This window comes from Felis catus, chromosome B4, assembly GCF_018350175.1.
Source record: "Felis catus isolate Fca126 chromosome B4, F.catus_Fca126_mat1.0, whole genome shotgun sequence".
Classification (NCBI taxonomy): domain Eukaryota; kingdom Metazoa; phylum Chordata; class Mammalia; order Carnivora; family Felidae; genus Felis; species Felis catus.
The window spans coordinates 50,383,368-50,410,988 of NC_058374.1; the positions used below are offsets into that span (position 1 = coordinate 50,383,368).

The 27,621-nt window shown below is 33.8% G+C and overlaps 1 protein-coding gene and 1 long non-coding RNA gene across 4 annotated transcripts in view; one reads left to right on the forward strand and one right to left on the reverse strand.

The window, feature by feature from the left end:
• Window positions 1-27,621, reverse strand: part of LMO3 (LIM domain only 3) — a 391,565-nt gene that overhangs the window by 94,698 nt on the left and 269,246 nt on the right. The gene's annotated exons all lie outside the window — the stretch shown is intronic.
• The window catches only part of LOC111561331, a 37,253-nt gene that overhangs the window by 4,225 nt on the left and 5,407 nt on the right, over window positions 1-27,621 (forward strand). Inside the window, exon 2 of the long non-coding RNA XR_002743804.2 lies at window positions 11,048-11,210. This is a non-coding gene — a long non-coding RNA (uncharacterized LOC111561331). The remainder of the gene's footprint in view (window positions 1-11,047; window positions 11,211-27,621) is intronic.

Consider the following 27,621-nt stretch of genomic DNA (forward strand, 5'->3'; position numbering starts at 1 on the left):
GAGAGAAAGAGACAGTGCACACAAGTGGGGGAGGGGTAGAGACAGAGGGAGACACAGAATCTAAAGCAGGCTCCAGGCTCCACACTGTCAGTGTAGAGACCGATGAGGGACTCAAACTCACGAACCGTGAGATCATGACCCGAGCTGAAGTCAGACGCTTAACTGACTGAGCCACCCAGGTGCCTGTATCTACATAACTTTTTAAATATACAGTATATAGATTTTTCTCCTCTTTATGGGTTTTATTTTCTTGCTTTTTTGAATACTTGATAATTTTTTGATTGACAGACATTGTGAATTTTACCTTTTTGGGTACGATACTTCTGTATTCCTATAAATATTCTTGACTTTGTTCTGGGACACAGTTGTTATTTTTGAAATATTTGATCCTTTTTAGATATTGCCTTTTAGCTCTGTTGGGTGGCACTGGAATAGCACTTAGTTTGTAGCCAATTATTCCCTACTATTGAGGTAAGACCTTTCTGTGTACTCTGCCCTGTGCCTCATAACTTATGAGGTTTTTCAGTCCATCTGGTGGGAATAGACACTTTTTCTGGATCTTTGTAGGGTATTTCCTCCACACTCTCTTCCAGCTTTGGGTATTTTCTTCACAAGCATGGGTTGACAAATATTCATTCACCTGAATACTTGAGAGGGATCCTGTGGAGGTCATCAGAGTTTTCTCTGGGTACAGTTTCTTCCTCTTTGGCACTTTGTCCTTTGACCTCTATCCCCCTTGGTCTACCTGTATTCCATTTTCTCAGGTAGGAGAAATGTTAGGCCTGTTAGGCTCTGCCTGGTTTCCCCATACTTGAGCAGCAACCTGGGTATGCCATCTCAGTAGCAAACGGGGGAAATTATAGGGCTCCCCTGTTTTGCATCCCATCTCTTAGGGATCATTGAACTTTGTTATTTGAGGGCTGGTGGCTTGAAAAGCATTATTTGCCATAATTTAATGATATTTTTGTTGTTTGGTCAGATGTGGAGGGAATACTGTATATGCTTTGGAGAGTATGGCATGAGGTCTGACTTTATAAATGTTTTATTGCTGTTAGTAAACTTTTTATTACATTTTAACATTAAAAATGTATGGTTATTAGGGACAGCACTTTTGTGATCTGTTTTTTATCTAATATGTATACTCTAATGTTTTATTTGATTGCACATCTGTTTTTACTACCAGATTTTATAATCTTGATGCCAGCTGAGGGTTCTGTGTTCCTTAAACTTTAGAAAAGATTTACTTGAATCCCTATTCAACCCCTTGAAAAATATCTAATGCTCTCCACCCCAGAAGTATACTTTAGTGTACAGAGATTGAAACTGCACTTGTGCATGAAGAGAAGGCTAGAAGGAAGGAAGGAGGAAGGGAAGGAAGAAGGAGGGATAGAGAGACAGATGGGGAGAAGGAGGAAAATCAGCTGGTTGGTTGGTCTAATTTAGTAAAACCATTGTGGAAAACTTTAGGTTTAGGGGCACCTGGGTGGCTCAGTTAGTTAAGTGTCTGACTTTTGGTTTTGGCTCAGATCATGGTCTCACAGTTCATGGGATAAAGCCCCGCTTTGGGCTCCATGCTGACAGCAAGGAGCCTGCTTGGGATTCTCTCTCTCTGCCCCTCCCCTCCTCTCTTTCCTCTCAAATAAATAAATAAATGTTTTTAAAAAACTTTAGGTTTGAAGCCTAGTTGGATAAACTGACATATATGTAGAGAATGCCAACATAATGAGTTCAGGGTGTGATATTGTGATATAATAACAAGAAGAAATACTCATTTGGTTTTCATCCGAGGTTACTGAGACCTCCTAAAACCCTTGGAATTTCCTGATATGGGTGAAAGGAGCATCCTTTGTTATTGGTAATTATCCCTTTTCAACCATACCTGATTTTACACTAATGAAGTTAAACACGGAGGATAGTGGATGGTTACAAAAAGGCGAAGGGATGATTAGTGGGTTGAAACTTTCAGTCTCCACACCCTCACCCCTAACCCTTGCAGGGAGGGGGAGAAAGGCTGAGGATTGAATTAATTACCAATGGTCAATGATTTAATCAAAACATTAAATGACAGGGTTCAAAGAACTTCTGGATTGCTGAAAACATCAAGGTTCTGGGAGGGTGACATGCCAAGAGAGGGTGTGTAAGCTTCTCCTTCCCCATATCTTGTCCTATGCATCTCTTCTATTTGGCTTATCCTGAATTGCATCTTTTATAATAATCTATTAATAGTAAGTAATGTTTTCCTCAGTTCCAGAATTCAGAGCCACTGTAACAAATTATAGAACCCAAGCAGGGGTCACAGGAACCCCTGAGCTGTAGCCAGAACTGGTGGTCAGAAGTATGGTAGGCCTGATCTTGCAACTGGCGTCTGAAGTGGGAGCAATATTGTTTAACTCAGCCCTTAACCTGGGGTTCTGTGGCAACTCTGAGTAGTTAGTGTCAGAATGAAAAGCACTGTATGAGACCCAGATGGTGTTCTCAGAGACTTAGAGAATTGCTTGGTATAGAAACTCCACAGGTGTGGTGCCAAAATTATAGTGACTACATAAAAAAAGGTTTTCTTTTACAGGGAACTTCATACCTTCTAGGTGAAGAAGGGTGGGAATGGCATAAAACTGTGAACTACATAATATGTATAGAATTCTTATTTTTGTCCACCCAGCAGCTTTTCTTCTTTTTCCTTTTGGTGAGTATCTCAGTTCCCGGGCCAAAGATACGGGCCAATCTACCGTATTGTCCCTGGGAACATCAACGGTCTATGGAGGTAGTGAGATTGGGGAAAAGTGAGGGTAAGATAATTTGATCTTTTCTTCTCTGTTATGGAATGGAAGCCTTAAGCAGATGAATAAAAACAGATGGTAGTTGGTGCTGGTGCTGAGTCATTTGGTGCCAAATGTCTGGAGAGAGGATCCTAACCATCCAAGGACTTTTTATTTCTTAATCTAGAGCCATATTTATAAATTCTACTTTTGTTAAAATAACCAGATTTTATTACTACTTACATTATTAAAAGTATCTTATCTAATATACACTATAAGCAATTTGGTACTATAGGAAGTAAAATTTGAATGTATGATGAAAACTGATACTAAATAGGTTGGTGGCCGAGGTCATGGAGGGCTTAATATTTCATGTGGTGGTGCTTGGTATTTATACTGTAGCCTACAGAGTTTAAGAAGATTCTTATGTCATTGTCAAATTTTAGTTTTTTATCAATCTCTCTGACAGTGTTGCAGATGGATTTGAAGAAGGTAAGCCTTGAGATAAAATGATCAGTTAGAGACTCTTTAAGTTAAAAGATATTGAATACCTGAAGTATTGTATTACTGTTTCTAATTGGTGCCATAACAAATTACCACAAACTTAGTGGGTTTTAGCAACACAAATTTATTTATCTTAGAGCTCTATAGTTCAGAAGTCTGACACAGGCCTCACTAAGTTAAAATTAAGATGTCATCAAAAACCATGTAAGAAAGAAGAGAGTGGAGTGAAACATTTACATATTGAAAGGAATAAAACACCCATCAGCCTAAAATTCTGAATCCAGTAGAGTTATCATTCAAAGGAAAGGAGAAATAATAACTTTCTCAGAAAAACAAAAACAGGGAATTTGTTGCCCCTAGACATCCCCTGTAAAAAATGTTAACAGATGTTCTTTAGAGAGAAAGAAAATTAGATAGATAAGAAACTCAAGTCTATCTAAAGAAATGAAAAGCATTAAATGAGGAATGAAAAAGGGTGAAACAAAAACTTTAACAATTATTATTATTATTGGATATTATAGATAACTGTTCAAAATAATGATAGCAATGATGTACTGAGTAATTATAGTTTATGGCTAGGTGAAATAAATGGTGAGAATGTTATAAAGGACTAGAGAAAGAAATAGGAAGTACTCTTCTATAAAGTAGCCTGCACGACCTGTGAAGTGGTACATTATTTTTTGAAAGTCGACTTAGAGTAGCTGTGAATGTATACTGCAAACTCCAGGGAAGTAAATAAAAATGCTACATAAATATTAAATACTAAACACTAAAAAATTATAAAAAGGAAGTACAATTGATATCCTAAGAGATGAGAGAAGATAAAACTGTATAATATGCTCAATTTAAGCCAGAAAAGACAGAGAAAGGAGATATAAAGAAAGAAAAAAAAAGCATTATGAACAGAAGAAAGTTACAAATAAGGCAGATATTAATCTAACTGTGTCAATAATTACTTTAAATGTGACTGGTCTAAATATACCAATTCAAAAGCAGAGGCTGACAGAATAGATAAAAACCCAAATGTACGTTGTCCACAGAAAACCCACTTTAAGTACAAGACACAGATAAATTAAAAGTAAAAAAAATGGAAATGCCATGCTAACACAAATCAAAAGGAAGTTGGAATATTAAAATTAATTCCAGAAAAAGCAGAATTCAGACAAGAAATATTATCAAGGTAAAAAGGAGCATTATATAATGATAAATAGGTCCAAAAATACATAACAATATTTAATGTGTATGTATCCTACAGAGCATCAAATTACATGAGGCAAAAACTGAGAGAACTGCAATGAGAAATAGTCAAATCCACTATTCTAGTTGGAGACGTCAACATCACTTTATCAGTAATTGACAGGTCCAGCAGGCAGAAAATTAGTAAGGATATAATTGAGATGAACAGCACCATCAATCAAAAGGATCTAATTGACATTTATAGAAGATTTAATCCAACAACAGCAGAATGCACATACTTCTCAAGGTTATGTGGAACATTCACCAAAATAAACCACATTCTGGCCGATAAAACATATTTCAACAATTTTAAAATTTTAGAAATCATATAAAATATGTTAGACACAATGGAATTAAACTAGAAACAGTAACAGAAAGATAACTGGAAAATCTCAGAGATTAAACAACACATTTCTAAATAATGCATGATTCAAAGGAAAAAACCTCAAATAAAATTAAAAATATTTGGAACTGAGTGAAAATAAAAATATAACTTATAAAAATCTGTGGAATGCAGCAAAAGCAGTGCTTAGAGGGAAATTTATAGCATTGAATATAAGTATTAGAAAGGAAGAAAGACCTAAAATCAATAATCTAAGCTTCTACCTTAGGAAACTAGAGGAAGAAGAGTATTATAAAATTAAGCAGGTGTATTAAAATAAATCACAATAACAATGAAGTTGAAAACAGGAAAACAGTAGAGAAAATAAATGAAGCCAAAAGTTGGTTCTTTGAAAAGACCAATAAAGTGGATAAATCTCTAGCCAGGCTAATCAAGAGAAGTAAATACAGGACACAATTTGCTAATATCAGAACTGATAGAGGGGCCATCACTACTGATTCCATGGACATTAATAAGGATAATAAAGGAATATTATAAACCACTCTATGGCCTATAAATTTGGTAACTTAAGTGACATGAACCAGTTCCTTTAAAGAAACAATCTATAAAACCTCACACAAGGAAAAATAAATAATCTGAAGAGGCACATATGTATTTTTTTTTAATTTTTTAAAAATTTTATTTAATTTTTTTATGTTTATTTCTGAGACAGAAAGAGACAGAGCATGAGTGGGGGAGGGGCAGAGAGAGAGGGAGACACAGAATCAGAAGCAGGCTCCAGACTCTGAGCTGTCAGTACAGCCCAACACGGGGCTCGAACTCACAAAGCCGAAGTCGGTCGCTCAACTGACTGAGCCACCCAGGCAACTTGAGGTACATATGTATTAAAGAAATCAAGTCAAAAACTTTCCAGAATAGAAAGCACCAATCCCAGATGAGTTCACTAATGAATTCTGCCAAATATATAAGAAAGAAATAATATCAATTCTACACACTCTCTTCCAGAAAACTTTCTAGAAGGCCAATTTTAACCTGATATCAAACCCATATAAAGAAATTACACAAAAGGAAAACTACAAGACTAATATCTCTCATGAACATTAAAATCCTCATTGATATATTAGCAAATCTAAACAACAATCTAAAAAAAGATTTATATACCATGATCAAGTGGTATTTATTCAACGTAACAAGTCTGGTTCAACACTTGAAAATTAATTAATGCAATAATTCACATCAAAAACCTAAAGAAGAAAGCTCTTATGATCATAACAATAGATTCAGAAAATGCACTTGACAAAATCCATGTCCTTTCATAATTAAAATTCTCAGTGAACCAGGAATAGAAGGGAACATCTTTAACTGGATTAAAAAAAAAAAAAAAACATTTAAAGAAGCCTAAAGCTATCACCATACTTAATGGTGAGAAACTAGGCACTTTTCCCCCAAGATTAAAAACAAGCCAAGAATGCCCTTTCTATTTAACATCATACTGAAAATACTAGCTAACTCAATAAAGCAGGAGTAGAAAGAAGATAAAAGTACTCAAACAAAGAGGAGGAAATAAAACTGTCTGAGGATGACATGATTATCTATATAGAAAACCCCTAAGAATCAACCGCAATAAATCCTCCTGGAACTAAAGAATGAATATAGCAAGGTTGCAGGATATAGGATTAGTATACAAAAGTCAACTGCTTTCCTATATATCAAAAATGAATAATTGGAATTTGAGATTAAAAACATAATGCATTTAATTAACCCCCAAACTGAAATATTTAGGTATAAATCTAACAAAATATGCATGATATCTATATGAGGAAAACTATAAAGCTCTTATGAAAGAAACCAAAGAACTAAATAAATGAAGAGATATATCATGTTCATGGATAGAAAGACTTATCATTATTAAGATGTCATTTCTTCCAACTTTATCTATATATACAAGCAATTCCAATAAAAATCTTGGAAATTTATGTTTTGGCAAACTGATTCTGAAATGTATATGCAACAGCAAAAGATTCCAAATAGCCAATGAAATACTAAAGAAGAAAATCAAAGTTGGAGAATTGGCACTACCCACCTTCAAAACTTGTTACAGAGCTACAATAATCAAGATAATGTGGTACTGGTGAAAGAAGAGGCAAATAGGTGACGGAACAGAATAGTTAGCCCTCAAATAGACACACTCAAATGTAGTCAGTTGATCTTTGGCAAAGGAGTTAAGGCAATCAATAAAGACAAAACAGTCTTTTTAACAAATAGTGTTGGAACGATTGGACATTTACATGCAAATAAATGAATAAATAAAAACCTAAACACTGACCTTACAGTTTCAGCAAAGTTAGTTCAAAATGGATCATAGACTTAAACGTAAAATGCAAAATATAGAACTTTTAGAAAATAATATCAGAGAAGATTTAGGTGACTTTGGTTTTGGCAATGAATTTTTAGATACCCCACCAAAAGAATGATCTATGAAAAAAATTAATACGTTGGACTTCTTTGAAATTAAAAACTTCTGTTGTATAAAAGTCAATGTCAAGAGAATGAGACTACAAACCATAGGCTGGGAAACCATATATTCAAAAGATGTATCTGATAAAAGACTGTTATGCAACAGGTAAACAGCTCTTGAAACTCAACTATAAGAAAACAAACAACCCATTTAAAAAATAGGCAAAAAGCCTGAGCAGACACCCTGCCAAAGAAGATATACAGATGGCAATAAGCTTATAAAAAGATGTTCAACATCAGATGTCATGAAGGAATTACAAATTTAAACAATAATGAGAAACTAGTACCTGCCTATTAGAATGGCTAAAAAAAAAAAAAAAAAAAACCAAACTGATAATATCATATGATGACAAAGATATGGAGCACCAGGAATTCTTACTCATTTCTAGTAGGGATGCAACATAGTATGGCCACTTTAGGAGGCAGTTTGGTGGATTCTTACAAAGGTAAAAGTAGTCTTACCAACCGATACAGCCATGTATCCCTAGGTATTTACCTAGATGAGTTAAAAACTTATATATACACAAAAAGCTGCACATGAATATTTGTAGCAGCTTTGTTTATTATTGCTGCAAACTGAAAGCAACCAAGATGTCCTTTAACAGGTGAATGAGTAAACAAATTGTAGTGTACCAGTACAATAGAATATCACTCAGCAATAAAAAGAAGTGAGCTATCAAGCCACTAAAAGACACGAGAAATTTTTAAATGCATATTGTTTTGTGAAAGAAGCAAGACTGAAAGTTTACATAGTGTATAATTTAAACTATATGGCTTTCTTGAAAAGACAAAATTATATAAACAATAAAAAGATTAGTGGTTTTCAGAGTTTCAAAGGGAAAAGGACAGAGCTGAATAGATGTGACACAGGGAATTTACAGGGCAGTGAAAATATTCTTTATGATACTTTATTTTATTTTTTTAACATTAATTTATTTTTGAGAGAGAAACTATGAGTGGGTGAAGGTCAGAGAAAGGAAGACACAGAATCTGAAGCAGGCTCCAGGCTTCAAGATGGCAGCAAAGGGCCTGACCTGGGAGTTAAACTCACGAACTGGTGAGATCATGACCTGAGTTGAAGTCAGCCACTTAACTTACTGAGCCACCCAGGTGGCCCTCCTTATGATACTTTAATGGTGAATACATGACATTATACATTTGTCAAAATGTCCATTGGACATTTGTCCAATGGAGCTATACAACACAAAGAGTCAATTTTAATGCAACCGATGGACTTTAGTTCATTATGATGTTTCAATAATGCATTACCACATGAATGCAAGAGATGTTAATAATAAAGGAAATTTTGAAGAGGGAAGAGAATGGAGTCTCAGGAATCCCATGTATTATCTGCTTAATTTACTATAAACCTAAAACTTCTCTAAAAAACAAAGAAAAAATAATAATAAAATCAAGGTGTTGGCAGGCTATGTTTCTTTCTGGAGGCTCCAGGAGAACATTTTTAACTTTTTCCATCTTCAAAGCCAGCATTGTGCTGTCTCTCTGAGTCCACTCTTGCCATCACATCTCTTTCTCTGACCATAGCTGGGAGAGGTTCTCTACATTCAAAGACTAATGTGATTAAATTGGGCCCACATGGATAATCCAAGAAAATGGCCCCCTCTCAAGACCCTTAACCTTATCCACATTTGCAAAACCCCATTTGCTATGTAAGGTATCCCAAATTCACATGTTGTTAGGATTAGGATGTGGGCATCTTTGAGTCTCCATCATTCTGACTACTATAACTAAGCAAGTAGTAAAAAGAATGAAAAGAATAAGGTAAATTCCAGAAATATTTAGAAGGAAAATACAGAGGACCTAGTGTTTGGAAGTGTTTATGATGTGTGTGTGGCCTCAAGGATGAGGTGGTAAAAATTTGCAATCCCATCCAGGTTATCGGCTTGAGGACATGGTACTGAGTGATCCATTGAGACTTCCTACATAGCTCCATGGCCCTTTCAGGACAATGTAATAAAGAAGGAAACAAAAAAAAGACTAGCTTTTAGGAGAATTTACTGATTTCATGATTCCTGGCTAACTATTTCATGGATTATAGCATGGGTATTTCTGACCTAACACAAAAATGAAAAAAAAAATTAAAAAGGTTTTTTAAATATGAGTGACACGGGAAGTTTTCAGTTTCTCCCTACCACCATGTTTGTCAAAGTCATGGCCATGTGAACCTAAAACTTTGCCCCTCATTAGGAATGTTTAATCACTTCTCTTAGAGACTCCAAACGTCTTGATATGATCCTTGTTTACTTCTCCAATTTCAGCTCTACTCACCTTCCTCTCACTTGCACCTGGTTTTAGATAAGATGAACCTCTTTCATTTCTTTCATTGAGTCATGTCCCCTTCTTGCTTTAAAGCTTTGAATATACTGTTCCTTCTGCCCAGGCAACTCTTCTCACCTTTGCTTGGCTATTCCTTTGGATCTCCTTTCAAAGAAGTCACTTCTTCCAGAGGCTTTTCTTAACTTTCTGAATCTGAGTTAGGTAGCCTGCATGTTCTGTGACAGCCATCTGTATATTTTTTTTATTATAGTAGTGTTATTCTAAAGAGAGATTGACTGTTTAATTGTTTCCATTCATGGACTAAAAACTGTGAGGGCAGAGACAACACCTTGCCTGTTCAACATTTTGTCCACGGTGACTAATGTGATATCCATCATTGAGTGGATGCTGTGAAAATATTACATCAGAATATCTTGGGCATCAGGATTTTCTGAAAGCTCCCCAGGTAATGCCAATTGTACAGTTGGGATGAAGAAGTAGTGATGTTTTCTTCTCATGTTACTAACTTCAACCTCCCTTCCTTACTCCCCTACCAACCAGTTCTTAAGCTGCAGAATAATGTTTCCCTGATAGAAAAAGACCTCCAAGGATGTTGAGACTGATTGGGAGAAAACATAAAGGAAAAAGAAAACAAACAAACAAACAAAAAACAGATTTGGAGGGAAATTTATTAAATTCAGTTTTAGAATGAGTTTTATATTGCTGTCTGTTTCGTAGATAAGGTCAATATATATCTTGAAGTTCAGAGAAGAGGCAGGTCAAGGCTGCTGACACATATTTAGATAAGACTATAGGATCTTTATTCTATGAGTGCTATTAAAAAGTTTTGTCGCAATAGTTTCATCGGAGTAGTGGAGAAACTGAATTATAGGGAAGATGAATCTGCCAGGGCAAACCAACATCTTAAGAAATCTGAGTAAAGGTAAAAGCTATTAAAAAGTTTTAAAGTATATCAAATTAAAAAAATATTTGAGTATAGTTGTCATACAATGTTACATTAGTTTCAGGTGTACAACATAGTGATTCAGCTTCTCTACAAATTATTCTATGCTCACCACCAGTGTAGCTACTATCTGTAACCGTACAATACTGCTACAATATCATTGACTATATTCCCAGTGCTGTACCTTTTATTCCTGTGACTTATTCATTCCATAACAGGAAGCCTGTATCTCCACTTCCTTTCATCAATTTGCCCATCCCCCTACCTTCCTCCCCTCTGGAAACCATCAGTTTATTCTCTGTATTTATAGGTCTGATTCTGTTTTTTGTTTGTTTGTTCATTTGTGTTTTTTTTTTTTTTTAGATTCCACATATGAGTGAAATCATATGGCATATCAGATATAAGGAAGAATATTTCTTTCAAAATAATTATCTATCATTTGTTTTTTAGCAGGAGAGAAGCTTGAAGGAATTGAAGAATGTTATTACAAAACCAAGAGATTGAAGTTAGACGGGTTGGGAGGAATGCATGGTAGAGACTGTTTTTGAAGGTATAGAAATGGAAAAGGTCAAGAGCACAACTGGATGAAGAGGACAACCCCTATCCCTATTTGGTGAGACTGGGGGTGTATAAGGACATTTGTGAAAAGAAGAATTTGACAAGGATGATGCTGATAGTCATAATTTTTCTTTGAAATAAGAATAGAGGTATTCTATTGAATTAAAATGTATTTGTAGATTTAATGCTATCACTATTTATAGGGTAGATGATTGGATACTAAATATAACCCCTAACTTTTTGATAAAGTGTATACAGTTCAAATAAATTAAAAGAAGAGAGATGAACCTCAGTTTAATGAAATAAAAACAATTTTTTTTGTAGAGATTTATTTTAAATTGTTTTTTGACAACTTATGGTAGGTTAAATTTCAATGCATCTATATTTACTTTTAATTTCAAGGACCACATCAGTCAACCTCCTCTCAATCATCCTCCCACTCCAAAGTTATTCTCCGTTTTTAAATGTAATTTCAGAAATTTCATACTTTGATGTCAAAATACTTAACATAATATTCACTTAACTTCAGTCAGGACTCTTAAAATATCTTGGAAATAGTAACTAAAGTTGGTCTAAGAACCTACAAATATCATTTGCAGTAAAAATTATGTCAAGAGCAGTGATATGTGTTAGTTTTTTTAAATATTGAAATTATACACATTGCTTATATATTTGTGCCAAATGAACCCAAAAAGGAGGCATGGAATAAATAACAGAATTTTACAACAATAAGGTAGGTAATAGGTAATAAGTAGGTAAATTATTTACAATACTAGAAGCATCAGAAGCACAGAGGCACTGATAACATGTTGGATTATCAAAAATAATTTAGGGTTTGGATTTGGGCTATGTTTTTATACTGACAATAGAAGGAAGGACTCCCTGATAATTTGTATAATTACTTTACCTAAAATAATTATGAAATAATGGAAAAGCTTGATTTAGAAAGAGGTGATTTCTATCATCTACATATGTATGTATGTATGTATCTATATCTACCTATCTATCATCTATCATCTATCACCTATTGATCATCTATCATCTATTCATTTATTCAGTAGTTATCTGCAATGCTGAGAATTTTCTGTTCTCCTTCAATCATGTTCAAGAACTACCTCTTTAAACCTTCCTAGATCTGGGCGTGTGGTTAAGTGTTTGGTTTTCAAAAGTGTTCTCTGTAAATAAAGTCAAGTAAATCTGAGTAAATGAAGGGAGTTCTTAAGTCAACAGATCTGGAATTAGTAGGTACTAATTGTCAATAGTGATTGTCTAACACATGAATAAAACATAAAAGATTTGACTGGATGCTATCAACAAGCTCAGAATAAATAAAAGTTTACCAGACTGCAAACTGAAATTTGGGTGAGATTTCACAAATTTCTTACTACTTCAGCTGATCTTAAATGAGTTAAAAAAAAAAAAAACTAGAAGATGTACAATGTGACTTTTTAAATTTTCCTTTTATTTTTAATGATTTTTATTTTATTCAATAAAAATTACCTTATCACTTGAATTATAATTTCATAAGGCACTAATAAGTTCTGTTTTGGATGCTAAAGATGCATCCTTTATTTTTTTCCCAATATGATCTATGTTTGCATTTTGGTATGTTTAAAAGATAAACATGTAACTAAATGAGAAATTAAAGATAGTTGAGGTTCTAGAAAATGCTTGTGTTAGGGAATTAAAAAATAGTCAGTGAGGGCATTTCCAAAGTATTTTATCCATATACTTTTTGACTGTGATTATTGACTGATCTATTTTCATTTTTGTTAGTGAAGAATGGACAGAATGTGGTATATTTTAAAAATGAAGATATCCCACTATTTGAAGTTGTTCCATATTTTATTGCTGATTTGGGTTTGCAAAAATATAGTCCAAATCTCTTTAAATTTGCTACTTGGCAAATGTTTGTTATAATTCTATAGATATAAATTAATTCTGTTTGCATTTTATGACATGATTGGAGATTTCTTAGTGGCATTCTGCAATACAGAATGTTATTTAGGAATCACTGGTTCAGAAAGAACAGATAAAAATTTGTGCAACTAGTTTTATTAAAATTAGATTTTCTTTAAAAAAATTTAAAAGAAAAAGATAAGTTAAAGTATAAAACTTTAAAAGTATAGCACTTTGCCTTTTCTTAAACCTCACCCTTGATTCTTTATAATATTTAATTTTGGTAACTACTTCTTTTAGCTTTAGCCTTTAGGTATGTCAACATTTTTTGAATAGCAACTTCATGCCAGTTATTAGAAACACAAAAATATTGAAGTAGAAAGATAAATAGTTTTATTTAAACAATGGATTGCTGGGTAGTAGTTAAAAAACTAACTCTACATGAAATAAAAAGTAAATTTTTAAAAAAAGTTAAGTTGCAAAAGAATAGGAACAATATGCTACTGTTTACACAAAATTTTAAACACACAGAAATATGAGCATATGTTGTTTATGAATTATACATGAAAAGAAAGTATGGAGACCTATACTGAAAGTTGAGTAGGAAGAGATTAGACAGATAAGAGGTTGTCCAATCACAAAGTACATAAGAAGCCCCAGAGAGGAATCCAGACAATACCCGGAGGGCAATGGAGAGTCACTGGAGTGTTTTAGGTGTTTGAGGAGACATGCAGAATGCTTGGAATAATTAGATTCGCATTTTAGAAAGATTCACTCAGGCTTCTCTGTGAAGAAGAGATTGGATATGTCTAAGATTGGAAAAACAGACCAGTTAGGAGAATGGGGTTATTAATCCAGGTGAGAGATGACTGTGGCCTGAACTGGGATAATTTAGTGAGGGAAGAAAGTAGGCAGATTTGAAAGAATTAGAGATTTGATAGCAAAGGACTCAATTGACTTGATTTTGACGATGAAGAGGGGAAGAAATAATTTTTCTGGTCATGTGTGATGTGATTCATCCTCTAAATCCAACACTCTTTACAAAAGTATAGAGGATGACTCTATGTGTTACATTACACCTGGGAGATGCAATTGGCAAAATCCAGCCTGTGGGACAATCCACACAAACAAATCTTCCAAGCTCTTCCAAGAATAATCTGAAAAAGGGAAAAAAGCTAGGGATAAAAGAAGTAGCCTGTACATCAGCGGTCCTCAACTGGAGGTGGTTTTGCACCTCCATCGGACATTTAACAGTTGGGAGATATCTGAGGTTATCACAATTTGAGAAGTGCTACTGGCATCTAGACAGAGGATTAGGATGATGCTTAACATCCAACTTTACACAGGGCAGTCCCCTGCAACAGTTATGGGCCCCAGTGTCAACTGTGCTGATGTCAGAAAACCCTGCTATAGATTACAAACAAGATACTTAAACATACCAACTAACTGCAATTTATGGACTTTCATATTAGAATATGTCTAAGGAATGGACATTTATGACATATTTGTGAACACTGAATGGATATTTGATAATATTAACAACTTATTATTACATTTTAGATGTAACAATGGTATTATAGTTTTTTAAAAGTCCTTATCTTTTAGAAGTATATATTGAAAAACTGATGAATGACATTATATGATATCTAGGGAGGGGATAGATAGGGGCAAACTGATGACTCAGTTGGTTAAGCATCCAATGCTTGATCTCAGCTCAGGTCATGATCTCAGGGTTGAGATGTCATGCAAGAGACGAAGCCCCCCCGAGGGCTCTGCGCTGTCCACCGAGATTCTGCTGCTTGGGATTCTCTCTTTCTCCTCTCTCCTCCTCTAGTGTGCATGCGTGTGCTTTCTCTCTCTCTCTCTCTGTCCCTTTCCCTCTCAAAATAAATAAATAAACAACAATAACAAAATGATTCCAGTTTCTGTTTTGCATGATACCATTCACTAAATGAAACAAATAAACATAAATTACAAAATATTTAATCGGTTTCTCCTCATTCTACTTTTCCTTCATTCTCCTCTTTTCCTTCTTTTTCTTTCTTTCTTTCTTTCTTTCTTTCTTTCTTTCTTTCTTTCTTTCTTTCTTTCTTTTTTACAATTTATTTAAGGGTATAGATACTTCTGTACATGCTTTGTTAACATACTTTGAACATTTCTTCGTATCATTAAATATTTTGAAAATACTATTTTAAATGCTTCCTAGTATATCACATGGTGAAGATACTCATTTTTTGCTTTAAAATAACAAAATAACTATGTGTGCATGTGCATGAATCTGGTGAGGGTCTCTGATTATTACCTCAAGATAAATTCTTTAATGTTGAATTATTGAATTAAGGATACTAATGTATATCAGCTAATTAGTACAACATATGGTTAAATTTCTGTCCCTAAAATTCTTACCAGTTTACATTCTCAAAGTGAATATTTTACTGCACTCTTACCTCTAAATGTTATCATTTTAGAAACTATATTCTATTGAACCAAGTATAATGAGGTTTTATTTTAATTTGTATTCTTTGGTTTCTTAGGCTAATTTTTTCATATATTTAATAATCATTTGTTTTTTTTCTCTTATTTAATATCCTTGTTTCTGTCAAACCTTTTATTAGATATTTATTTTTTTCCTATTAAATTATATAATATTTTGTTATATTTAAATATTTGCTATTTGGAACAATATTAAAAATAATCTACCTAGTTTTCCTCTTGGTTTTACTTCTGTGTTTAATAACTTTGACACGTAATAATTATTGATTTTAACCAACTAAAATCTATTACTTTTTTCCTGTTTAATGTGTTCTATTATTTTTTGTTGTGTAAAAAGTTATTATTATCCTGATGTTAACTATCTACATTTTGTTGTATTTTATTTTAATTTTTTTTTAATTTCTTTAAATGCTTATTTATTTTTGAGAGAGAGACAGAGTGTGAGTGAGTGAGGGGCAGGGAGAGGAGACAGAACCCGAAGCAGGCTCCAGGCCTTGAACTGTCAGCCCAGAGCCTGATGCAGGACTAGAACACACAAACAGTGAGATCATGACCTGAGCTAGAGTCAGAATTTAACCAACTGAGCCACCCAGGTGCCCCTACATTTTGTTGTGTTTTAAAAGAGCTAACTCCAGGGGCGCCTGGGTGGCCCAGTCGGTTAAGCGTCCGACTTCAGCCAGGTCACGATCTTGCGGTCCTGAGTTTGAGCCCCGCGTCGGGCTCTGGGCTGATGGCTCAGAACCTGGAGCCTGTTTCCGATTCTGTGTCTCCCTCTCTCTCTGCCCCTCCCCCGTTCATGCTCTGTCTCTCTCTGTCCCAAAAATAAATAAACGTTGAAAAAAAAAATTTAAATAAAAAAAAAATAAAAGAGCTAACTCCATTTAGGCATTAATTTAATTAAATGTTTGTTATGACTTTTTTCTAAATAGCTAATTATGTTGGCACTAATTATTAAATGATTCATTAACTTGTGATATCCAATAGTATCTTAAAATACAATATTATATGTGCTAGGATCTGTTCCTATGCATGCCATCCAATTTACTTACTAAATTATTTATCTCGTTGATGTATTTTTATTATATTACTTATATTGTCTTGTTGATGTATTTTTATTATATTACTTATCAACCACATTTTTATTTATTGTATAGTAAGATGTGTTTTATACTTTATAGATCTTAGAATGTTTTAATATCATTATGCCATTACAATTATTTTTTTCTATTTTTTTCAAAAATTTTGTTTTCAAGCATAGTTTTTTTGATAATTACTAGAATCAATTGAAATTTCAATGTTATTTGATTAGGCTTTTGAATGATTTCCAATATATAAAGCAATCTGGGGGTGATTTGACATCTTTGAACTGTTTTATTTTCTCAGTTAGGTAAAAAATTTATCTGTACATTCTTTTAATTTCCAAGTGTATTTTTAGTAGTATTTTGATGGATATCGTATATTCTTATAAAGTTTATTATTGAGAATTGCGTGTTTTGTTTCTGTTATACACTAAATCTTTAAAGTGTTCTAACTGGTTATAATTGTACATGAGAAAGCTACTGAATTTTATATTATATTTTCTTTCTGGTTATTGATATTCACTATTTTTGTTCCATTTAAAAATAATTTAATTTTCCTGAATCTTCTGATAAGGCAAATTAATAATTCACATTCAATAGCAGTTTGTACCCGTATTTCTTAAAAAAATTTTTTTTAAAATGTTTATTTATTTTTGAGAGAGAGACAGAACGTGAGCAGGGGAGGGGTGGAGAGAGAGGGAGACACAGATTCCGAAGCAGGTTCCAGGCTCTGAGCTGTCAGCACAAGGCCCGACCCGGGCTTGAACCATGAGCCATGAGATCATTACCTGAGCTGAAGTCAGACTCTTAACTGACTGAGCCACTCAGGTGCCCCTGTACCCATATTTCTGATAGGTGACCATTCTTTTGGCTGTGCTATATAACAGAATTTCCAAAATCACAATACAGATTGTATTCTTGCTTCTATTTTTTTAAGTTTATTTATTTATTTATTTTTGAGAGAGAGACAGAGAGAGAGAGAGAGCAGAAGCAGGGAGGGGCAGAGAGAGAGGGAGACACAGAATCTGAAGCAGGCTCTAGGTTCTGAGCTGTCAGCACAGAGCCCTACTTGGGGCTCAAACCCACAAGCCGTGAGATTATGATCTGAGCTAAAGTCTGACACTTAATCAATTGAGCCACCCATGTGCCCCTGCTCTTGTTTCTTTTTTAAAGCATAATTCTTCTGTATAAAGATTTAAAGGGAGATAAACAAGTTAATGTAAACTTATGTCAGATTGCACTCCCTCAATAAGCACAAAAACCACCAAAAACTTGAACCACCAAACTAATGATCATCTAAAATCTGTATTTGTTACCTAATTCATTTCTATCATGGTGTGATGGTGGTATAATATCCACAATGAAGAACACTGCGACTCAAGACTAGAAGCGAGAAACATTGCTGGCAACAGTAAAAACGTCTGACTTGGGGCTGTAAAATAAAATAGCTTGGTAGGGAGCAAAGATGTCTTCAGGGAAGTAAACTGTGCATCGTTTGGGTAGAGAAAAGCAGTACAGATAAAGACAGCAAGAAGCCACTTGGAAACTGGGTATGCTCAGATAATCGGTATCAGGATAACTGAAATTCACGAAAATTCCCAGTTCTCACTTTGCTTTGCTCCAAGGAATACACATTCTGTGTTGCCTACGGAATATTTATATAGATTAGTATTTTTCTCAGCTTGAATTTATAAATGTGTGTCACACAAATGGTAAGGTTTTCTGAAAGTATTTATCTGTTAAAAACTTCAAACCTAGTAAAAAAAAAAAAAACAGTGAAAATTCTTTTCACACAAAGCTTTCTGGACAAAGAAAACTTCACTTTCAAAACCAGTAAGTATTATGAACTGATGTATACCAAGTAAAGGCTAAATGGATGTTAAATGAGCTATGAATACATGTCTTTACTTTTGTAAATAGCTAGTGTTCCAATACCTTGCATATTTTTATAGGATTTTGTTCGTATGCTTAAACAATGATCACAGCAGACTTATCTAGAAGAAAAGTTTTATAATAAATTTCCAGTAGAATTATTGCAATGGACATGTTTAAGAGAATCACATCTTCATAATATCTTGTTCAGTTACAGTTCTAATCAAGTCCGCAAATCATGCCTTTCTATAATGTAAGATAAATGATTAAGTGTCCATTTTGTTGTTAATTCCCATTAGTGCTGATGAGCCCCAAGCACATGTATCAAAGGCAGAGTAGACTCTTTAAGAACTAAGAAATCTTAAATATATTAAAGAAATAAGATATTTAAAATGTCTAAAATTTAATAGCCCTTTCTTCAAGATTATCATCATCGTAAGGAAATGAAAGGTGTTGGTACTTCAATCACTAAAAGGCACCCCTTTTTTCTAAACCAACACTGAACAATTACTCCTGAATGCTATAAAGGGAAGTTTTTCTGAAAATACTGTCATTTGTTTGCATCCAAAGCTCTTCTGTAAATACTGTCAACTACCTGTAGCCATTGAAGACTTTTTAGGACTAGAAAACTAAATGAACATCACTACCAAATTGCTCACTACCAACTTGTGTCTGGTTCTGTCTCAGCTCTGCATGTAATCTTCTTTATTGAGAAGCTGGCTTTTCCTGCCTCCTGTTTTTCTGTTTTAGAAACAGCTTACAGAGTCTCTTTATAATCATGGGATGAAAAATGTCTTCCTTTTAGGGCTCTGATATACTGGGAATCCTTCACTTTGGCCCTATACCTTCCAGCAAGCTAATAATTCTATTAAGCAAATTCTAAAAGCAAGTAATTCCAATGATGTCTGACTATTTATATATATTCCTAATTCTCTTTTTTTATGAAACATTATGGATTCATATCTGTGGAGCAGAGAGGCTGAAGTGGTCACAACAATTTCCCTTCACATTATTTATTTTACCAAAGATTGCTCTTAAAGTCTAATTACCTGCTACGGCCAGTGCTACCTTTTGCTTTAAAACTTCCCTTGCCCTAATACAGAAAGATAATTTTGCCAAGTTGGGATAGGAATGGCAACAACAGCAAACAAAAACCTAAATTAAGGAAGAGAGAGTAAATAAATGTTTAATCATACAAAATTTAATACTTATGTTAAGGAACAAAATATTAAAAGTCATTTTATACAGACTGAATTTATATCAGAGTTGAATTTAAAATTGTGAAGCTTTGAGTGATATGATAATCATGTTTTCCCCCTTCAGTTGTACTAAGGGATTGAAATTTATATACTCAATAACTAGAAAAGCATCATAAAGGATCAGACTGGAAGAATCTGTCTCTCTCCATTTTTTGCTGTCACTCCCACAGTGATTTTAATATTTTTCCTATGTCTTTGCTGATTTCTTGTGCCAAACATTGTTTTCAAACACAGACGGTTTTGAAATGAGTACTATAAACTGCATGTTTCTTAGCATAGACACACATTTTACAGGTACTACAATGAAATCTTTAACAACAAGAAATGAAAAATATAGAATGCCTAAGTCTCTTGCCGGTTTCAAACTTTACTAAACAGACTTGTTGTAAGTCTTAAATTTTTAACTATTTTTATCACTTGACTCGAGCTTTATTATCTTTCTGAAACATGAAGGAAAAGAGCATCTTTCACAAACCAAACTGCATCACATTTGCTTTATCCGTGGTTTTCAAATGTTTTGGGCAAAATTCCAGAGACACTGATGGATTTTATGCATTTAATTCACGTTAAACTGGACTTGTGATTTATACAGCTAGAGTATGCTTGAGTTTTTTCCCTCTGAGTAGTGGCCAGAACTTATTGTTAATTTATTGGATTCTTTGTAGAAAGTGATATATGCATTATTTGAAAACTATTAAAGTAGTTGCAATGAGTCATATAAATATACGCAATATCTTATGAAAAAAGGCATAAAACTTAAATAAGTATAATAATGGTCTTTTCTTGGATTAGATCAGAGATGTGATAAACGTTTCTTTTTATTAAATGATTTTAGTATAATTGAAAGAGAAACGAGGCAGTGAGTGGCTCTAGCTACGTGAACCTTTTCTGCAGCCGTATATAAGCTACTATAGGCATCTCTTTCTCTTGCATTCACAAAGATGAAATACAGTCATGCACAGTATAATGGAATTTATCTTCTCTAAATTAGGATTAGCAAAAGAAAATTAAGTGAAAACGCCCAATCCATCTTTTATCGCATGTTATCTATAATTATAAAATGACAATGTGTAGTTTGTGTTATAGGCCACGTAGGTTTATTTTGTGAAACGCAAATATTTTCTTCTTCTGATGAATGAGAAGCACATGTAAAAATTGTAACAGATTTTTTAAATGATACCATGCTTTCTTGAGATACGTGGTTCCTACATATTTTTCTCTAGCCTACATATGTTCCTACATATTTTTCTCTTAGGTTCTTGTCACAATGGTAGCATATTATTTTCAAGTTAAGTAAATTTTGAACATCTGATTTATGGAAAGTCAATCAGATATTTTTTTTCTCGGAGAAAGTGTCTTCCCTCCCGTCCCTTCACTGTTACACTCACACCGAAATTCACTCACGCTTCACAGTTTTTCTGTTAGGAGAGGGAGCTGAATCTTAACCACTGGACCACTAGACTAAGTAGGTGACTTACTCTGTCTTGCTGAACAACGTTCCACTGAATAAACAAACTTGTCTGTAAAAATACTTCAGTCCTCAGCAACAATTGCCATATGTCCTAAATAATAACAAATCATTTCAGACTTTGAAAAAAATGTGCTATACTCATTAATTGTGCAAATATTCATTATGTAAGCCATTCTTACAGATGTTATGAAGATAGTGGTTTCCTCTCCTACGTGTGCAGCTAATAAAACTATCCGAATACTCATAGAATGGCATAGTTTTGGCCCAGTTAAAATATTGTCAGTGCCACAAGTAATTTATAATAGAACTTCCCATGAATGAACAACTAACAAGAAAAACATAATGGCTAGATTTGAAAAGGCAAATATATTCTTGGTGTTTTAACAACAACAAAAACTATAGCGTTCAGAACAGTTGTTTTGAACTATTACTTAACTTCTTACATTAAGTAACCAGCACGTATTAAAACTGAATTTCTCAGAATCTCCATAATCAATCAACAGGAAAACAAGTACAAAAGGAGTGGGCCGTGATCTAACTGCCACTCCAGAGCAATCACAAGTGCTTGTGCAGGTGAGCATTGCCCTACTCTAAGGGGGTGCCATTCACTTATGTGTATGGCAACCCCCTCGCACCTCAGACTTTTGGAAGTGCCCCACATGCATGGTTTATGTGGTCGCCCTGCATTCACTTATTACTTAAAGAAGAACTAGAAATTTGGGGGCGCCTGGAAGGCTCAGTCGGTTAAGTGAGCGACTCTTGATTTCGGCTCAGGTCATGATCTCACCCTTTGTGTGATCAAGCCTGTGTGGGGCTCCGTGCTGAGCATGGAGCCTGCTTAGGATTCTGTCCCCCACCCCCTCTCAAAAATAACTAAATAAATTACAAAAAAAAAGAATACCTAAATATTTTGTTTTTGGTGGGGGAAGATATTCCAATCCCCTTTTAACATTAAGGGACCGTATCTCAGTTTATTTAAAATATGCTTTTAAACTGATATGGCGAAAACAAAAATTCTGTTTGAAAATCCGAATCATATCATTTTTTGGCAATGAGATTGTGGTAATGAAGGACGAAGTAAGGTTTTACAATTTTGCCATCCGGATTTTTAATAAAATTTATGTGGCTTGGCATATTTAATTTTTATACACCAAGTCTGAATTTTGTTACTACATCCATTTTGGCTACCTTTCTTTCACATTGAAAAATATAACTTAAAAATTGGAGTGACGCTGTGTTAACACTAAGAAAAAAAATCTATGCTACCCAGATTCTTCATCAGAAAACTGAGAAGATGCCAGTACAGTTCGAGGGCAATAGAGTGAAATCGTAGAAAAAATATGGTTGAAGGAAACCTCTAGAGGTTATCTTTCTGCTTCATCCTGCTGGCTTCAGGCAAACTTTACCTAAACTATTGTAGGCAGATGGGTATCTGGACTGTTTTAAAAGATCTTGGGGGAAGTAATTCCATAATCTCTTAATATCCCTTTTTATATCTATCAATCTGTCCATTTAATTTAGTTTATCTTTGGCAGACATGGATAATGTTACCCTTTAAAATATAATTTGTCATAACCTTGATAATTGAGGTAATGTTTATATATGAAAGAAGACAATATCTCCTGACAGAAGAGAATATTGTTGTAATATTAAATATAGACTTTAACATTAATTGTCAACGTAAAAGAAGAATAAATTGTAAATTTTGAGACTAACTGGAGCCAAAGATCAAATTCGTTCTTAATGAGAAGATAATGTCACCCTCAGAAGGGTATCTAACATTTTGCATAAGGTAAAAAAAATTCTACTTCTAAACATGGATAGACTCTTTTTACACAATAGTTGTTACAATGATCCTTCTGAGATTTATATAGAATCCTGATTTTCAGTGCCTTCACATTTAGTGTTTAATACTGTTTGTGCTCCATTAGCAACACATTTATAATTCTACCTACATATTGTCACCCTTCTAACTATCATTGTTAATAAATGAACTGAACAAAAAATCATTTTCAAAAATTTTTAAATCAAAGAATCTTATGTTTGCCTTCCCAGAATTTTCCCATAATTTTCACAAAGGCACATTATTTTATAATTTCAGAAGTATGACTATTAAATAAAGACATTAAGTTATAACTCATATGCAAATTTGTGTAGTCATTTTTAAGTAGTTAAATTACTAGACTGCATGGTTTTTTTTCAGTTATAATAAAACCCATCATTTCAAACTGCCTACATCTCATTTCTGTAGAGTCTCAGCCAGACAATTAAAATGAGTAAAATTGGATGAATGAGCAAAAAAATCAACCACCAAAAATATAATCTTAATTTATTTTTATTGCATAATATTATACAGATAGAACATCAGATATTTTATTTTACTTTCAGCTATCGTGGAAGCAAATACAGGGACTATTAAATAAGTTCAGTGATTAAAATTTCCTTTTTTTAAAAATTCATTACTCCTTTGGTTTGGATCCAAAATATGTTTCACTTTCTTCTATTCTAGTCAACATTGGGTTTTGTGTATTCTGTTGTAATGCATCTTTTAATTTTAAATGATGCTTAGTTTTCTTCAGTTCATTATGGAAAACAGATGTTCTCAAATACAGCTACTTCCAAACATGTATAAAATATTTGCACAAGAGTTTCTATAATTTGTAGAGTTCTGGTTTTCAGTGTCACCATGTTTGGATTTGTAAAACAATATTGCATGCTGGTTCAGTAGTAAACCATTTGTAATTCTTCATTCATTATATCTCCTCTATTTTTTATTTTAAGAATTTGGTCTTTAAATACAGAATTTGAGGATTTCTGATTTCCAGCAATCCCTTGTGTGTTTGTAGAACAATCTAGGCATATGAAAAGGAGCCAGAAGCTTGGTGCCATTTTAATTTCCCAAGGATAAAGTTTCTCTAAGAATGAGTTACTAAAATCACAAATTTGTGTATCTAGTACAAAAATTACTGCAAAGAAATTTAAACAACATCGATGCTTAAAATCGCTACCAAAAATAAAAAGCCAAATTTTTGGTTTTAACTGGTGACGGGTGGTAATTTACCTGAATGTCAAGGATAAGCAATTGTTTTCAATCCTGTATGTGTGTGTCATGTCTGTGTATGTGTGTGTATATGTATATATACCTTCAGCACCATGTCTTATCTGTTCTACTCACCCTGTGAACTACAGATGACTAATAAGTGGGCCTTCATTTCATCAAGCAAAACATCAAAACCTCAGGGGTTGAAGCCATGGAGGAAGGTCTTCATTACTCTCTTCATGATGCATTTCAGTGTTAACGTTTTTAGCTCAGAGTTACCTCACAAATGACACAATGAACACATGTAAATTTTCTGTTCTTATTTTTAAGTTTCATACTACTGCAAGAGCAGTACCCTTTTTCGTGCTCACACATTAAATTACCTCTTGAGGAATTTACTCACATAATAAATAAGTTTCTCAATTTGTGCCTATCATTGCACTACAGTATGAAAAAGATAGCCAAATAGGTATTATTGATATGTGGACTTTTATCAGCTCAATATAAAACTCCAATATACTTAACCTTTTCCAATATTTTGTCCTAAAAGTTCTCAAGTCTGTCTTCTACACTCTGAACTATATTTCCAGCTAGATTTACATTTGCAAATACTTGTTTCTGTTTTAGACTCGTAATTTCTGCTATCCTCTATAGACACTTCTTCATGGACTTATCAGCTGTAAAAAGGCCTTGATGCTAGAGCAATTTTTTTTTAAGTTAATATAGATTTGCATTTCATTGTAGCACCACATTTTATTTGCATTTCAAAATAAGCCCTGTTTAAATATCAGTATTTTTCAATTAATTAAACTTTTACCATACATTTTTCCCACATATTAGTCAGAATTATTTTTTCTTATTTTTTCATATCCATGAAGTAAGTGGTATTCTTTTACATAGACATGAAATATTGACATATTAAACATAAGGATACTCAACATTTCCACAAATACATTTATATTCCTGTTTTTCATGAAACAGGGGACCCTCTTTGCCTTTTCCAATATTTCCTATAAAGAAATGGATGTAAAAAATTTCCTCAATTCTAGTAGATGAAAAATAGCAGGACAAATGCTATCATAAAGTATAGCTGCCACCTAGCCTCAGTGACAGTGAGAGAGTAGGGGATGATGGGAACTGAATGACTGAAGAAAACCTATACCATGTAAGAGGGTGAACCACAACCCATTTTTGGCTCATTGATGCCACATCACAATCTGGGCATAGTTTTTTATAAGTGACCTGGTGTATGAAATTATGTGTGATATCCTTCCCACGTTAGGGTTTCTAATAACAAAATACACAGTGGGAAAATTAGGCACAAGGCCACAAGTTGGTGACGGCTTTAACACATGGTTGCTGTTGTTGTTTAATCTGTGATAGCATTATTCAGCCTTATTACCCAACTTTACTAATTTTTTCTTCAAATAGCATCTCATTATTAAAAGGAAATGGTACTGAAGCTCCTGGGTGGCTCAAGTCGGTTAAATGTCTGACTCTTGGTTTTAGCTTGGGTCATGAGCTCTCAGTCATGGGATTGAGTCCCACATCAGGTTCCGTGCTGAGCATGGAGCCTGTTTAGGATTCTTTCTCCCTCTCTTTCTGCCTCTCTCCCCTACTGGCGTGCACGTGTGCTCTCTCTCTCTCTCAAAATAAGTAAACATTAAAAAAAGGAAATGATACTGTGCTTAGAGAATGACTCTCTTGCTTTTGTTGGTGATACACACACACACACACACACACACACACACACACAATCTGTTGTAGACTTACAAGGAAGTTTTCAACAAGTTTTGAATTTGTGATAGTTACGAGTATGCACTGTAGATTCTAATGACCTTGGGTAAATAAATCTTTTGTATCTTAATGATCTCATCTGTAATATAAGGAAAGAGTGGTTCACATTAATATGATTGTTGGGGGAATTAAATGAGATAAATATATGAATATCTTAGCATACTCTGATGCCTATTTAAAAAACTTAGACTTTTTTTTAAGAGCAGTTTTAGGTTCACAGCAAAACTGAGTTGAAAATGCAGAGAGTTCTCATATACTCCTGTTGCCAAGGATGTGTAGCTCCCTTCACTATCAGTATTGCACACCAGAATGCTATATTTATTACAATTAATGAATCTACATTGACACATCATTATCACCTGAAACCTACAGATTATATTAGGGTTCACTTTTGCTGTTGTACATTCTGTAGGTTTGGACAAATGTATAATGATGTGTAGCCACCATTACAATATTATATAGAATAGTTTCACTGCCTAAAAATGCTTCCCTTATCTATCCCTCTCTCCCCTCAACTCCTAGCAACCACTGATCTTTCTAATGTCTCCAAAATTTTGGCTTTTCCAGAAAGTCATATAGTTCAAATCATGTAGTATTTAGCCTTTTCAGATTGTCTTCTTTTGCTTAGTAATATGCATTGAAGGTTGTTACATGTCTTTTCATAAGTTGATAGTTCATATCTTTTTAGCACTGAATAATATTCCATTGCCTGGATGTACAATTTATTTGTTAACCTGCTGAAAGACATTTTGGTTGCTTCCAAATTTTGGCAGTAATGAATAATACTGCTATAAATATTTCATGTGTGGGTTTTGGGTGGATGTAAATTTTCAATTCATTTGGTTTGAAATAACACCCAGGGGTACTATTGCTGAATAGTATGGTAAGACTATGTTTAATTTCATGAGAAATTGCCACAGTCTTCCAAAGTGGCTGTACCACTTTGCATTCCCACCAGCACCGAATGGGAGGGAGTTCCTTGTCACATCCTTTCTGGCATTTGGTGATTTCAGTGTTTGGGATTTTTACTATTTAAAAAATCATAAAGAGGTATCTCATTGTTGTTTTAATTTGCATTTCCCGAATGATAAATTCTATTGTGCATTTTTGCAAATGCCTATTTGACATCAGTATATCTTCTTTGGGATTTGTCTGTTGAGATCTTTTGCCCACTTTTCTCATCAAGTTGCTTATTTCCTTGTTCTTGAGCTCTAAGAATTCTTTGTGTATTTTGGATAAAAATCCTTTATCTTCAAGTCTGTGGCTTGTATTCTTATTTTTTGACACTATCTTTTGCAAAGCAGAAGATTTTAATTTTAATGAAGCTCATCAATTATTTCTTTTATGGATTGTGCCTTTGGTATTATATCTCAAAAGTCATCAGCAAGCCCAGTGTATTCTAGACCTATGATCCATTTTGAGTTACATTTTGTGAAGAGTGTAAGGTTTGTGCTTGGATTAATTCTTTTGCTTGTGGTTGTCCAGTTGTTCCAGCGTCATTTATTGAGAAGACTGTCATTTTTTCCATTTCATTGCCTTTGCTTCTTTGTCAAAAC